Source organism: Colobus angolensis, unplaced genomic scaffold (assembly GCF_000951035.1).
Source record: "Colobus angolensis palliatus isolate OR3802 unplaced genomic scaffold, Cang.pa_1.0 Scaffold8, whole genome shotgun sequence".
NCBI lineage: Eukaryota > Metazoa > Chordata > Mammalia > Primates > Cercopithecidae > Colobus > Colobus angolensis.
The window spans coordinates 18,099,458-18,101,620 of NW_012121820.1; the positions used below are offsets into that span (position 1 = coordinate 18,099,458).

The 2,163-nt window shown below is 44.5% G+C and overlaps 1 protein-coding gene and 1 pseudogene across 2 annotated transcripts in view; both read right to left on the reverse strand.

Annotated features, from left to right (window-relative positions):
- Window positions 1–113, reverse strand: part of LOC105502567 — a 2,012-nt pseudogene extending 1,899 nt beyond the window's left edge.
- Window positions 1–2,163, reverse strand: part of PHF20 (PHD finger protein 20) — a 203,615-nt gene that overhangs the window by 97,289 nt on the left and 104,163 nt on the right. The window lies entirely within an intron of this gene.

Genomic DNA, 2,163 nt, shown 5'->3' on the forward strand with positions numbered 1-2,163 from the left:
GTGATCTGCCCACCTTGGCCTCCCAAAGTGCTGGGATTACAGGAATGAGCCACCACACCCAGCCCGAGACCTCTAAACTTCTAGGGGAATTACTAACTTCTGTTTTACCGCATAAATGAATGCTTGCCCAATTACAACAGTCACAACTGCATTCTCCTCTGGCTTTTTTATTTTGTTATTTTTGAGATAGAGTCTCACTCTGTCGCCTAAGCTGGAGTACAGTGGCACGATCTCGGCTCACTGCAACCTCCACCTCCCAGGTTCAAGCAACTCTCCCACCTCAGCCTCCCGAGTAGCTAGGATTACAGGCGCCTGCCACCATACCTGGCTAATTTTTGTATTTTTGATAGAGATGGGGTGTCACCATGTTGGCCAGGCTGGTCTCAAACTCCTGACCTCAACTGATCTGTCCACCTCGACCCCTCAAAGTGCTGAGATTACAGGCATGAGCCACCAGACCCAGCCATCTACTCTGGCTTTTAAGTCACTAAAGCAAAAAGCAAATACCTCATTCAAAAAAAAAAAAAAGAAAAAGAAAAAATACAGTAATGGGTTCCATGCTATATTTATTCCTCTTGGCTCAAGCTCAAAGTAATTTGACCTCCACCCTTACTATTAACCCTCTTGGAAAATAGATAAGTGTTTCAATCCATTGCAATGGTTTCAAAATTATTCCCTTAGAAAGGCAAAATTATTCCCTTACAAAGGACCTTGGTAAGGATGCAAAAGACAACGTGAAATCTCACCATCATCCTTTCCCCTAGACTCACCCGTCCTACCCTTAACTATACTTGATTCTGTGCTCTCCACAATCCAGAAACATAGCTAAGTTAGCTAACGCAAGCCAGAAATTATGTATGTGTATATTTTGGGAAAAAATAGAGCCCCAAGACCCCAAAAAATATGTAAACTTTACAAAAGGCACTGGAGTTAGCTTCCAATCTATTCTCCTCACTTAATATGCATGGTGTATTTCCTAGTGGTACAGGAACAATTAACTACAAATTTCAAGTGATGTCTAACATAACACTACCCTTAAGACAACATAATTAAAAGCTTAGTCTGCTGAGTCACAAGGGATGTGGCTGATCATCTAGAGCTCTCCCTGCCACAACAGACAACTAAATTCCGAGATTAAATTTCCACCTCATTTATATATGAACTTTAATAATTTGCCCCACTTGTCAGAAGAGCAGGCTGGGAAGAGCCCCAACACTGAGAGGAGGATGAGCAAAAAAAGGAAGATCCCTTGCCCCGACAAGCCCTCAAGGCTGAAGCACAACACTATGGACTCAGCTAGACACAGGACTAACAGAACAGCAGCAGAGATGAGCCAGGAATGAATACTTCAGTACTCTTCTAATTTTTTAACTTTTTTTTTTTTTGAGACGGAATCTTACTCTGTCACCCAGGCTGGAGTAGTACAGTGGTGCGATCTCAGCTCACTGCAACCTCTGCCTTCTGGGTTTAAGCGATTCTCCTGCCTCAATCTCCAGAGTAGCTGGGACTACAGGCATGCGCCACCACGCCCAGTGAATTTTTGTATTTTTAGTAGAGACGGGGTTTTACCATGTTGGCCAGGCTGGTCTCAAATTCCTGACCTCAAGTGATCTGCCTGCCTAGGCATCCGAGAGTGCTGGGATTATAGGTGTGAGCCACCACGCCCGGCCAATTTTTTAAAATTTTTAAGAGATAGTCTTGTTCTGTCACCCAGGCTGGCAGTGGTACAATCGCAGCTCACGGCAGCCTCGATCTCCCCAGTTTAAGTGATCCTCCCACCTTAGCCTCCCAAGTAGCTGGGACTATAGGCATGAACCATCATGCCAGGCTAATTTTTTTATTTTTTGAAGAGAGAGGGTCTCACTATGTTGATGCAAGACCTTCAATATAGCGAGTTTTGAACTCCTGGCCTCAAGTGATCCTCCCGTCTCGACCTCCCAGAGTACTGAGATTCACTATTTTCAAACAGCTGCTCTACTACATTTATGTTAACTATATAGCATCTGGCCAAGGGGAAAAAAAAAAAAAAACTATTCAAAAAATTTTTTTAGGCCGGGCACGGTGGCTCAAGCCTGTAATCCCAGCACTTTGAGAGGCCAAGACGGGCGGATCACGAGGTCAGGAGATCCAGACCATCCTGGCTAACGGTGAAACCCCGTCTCT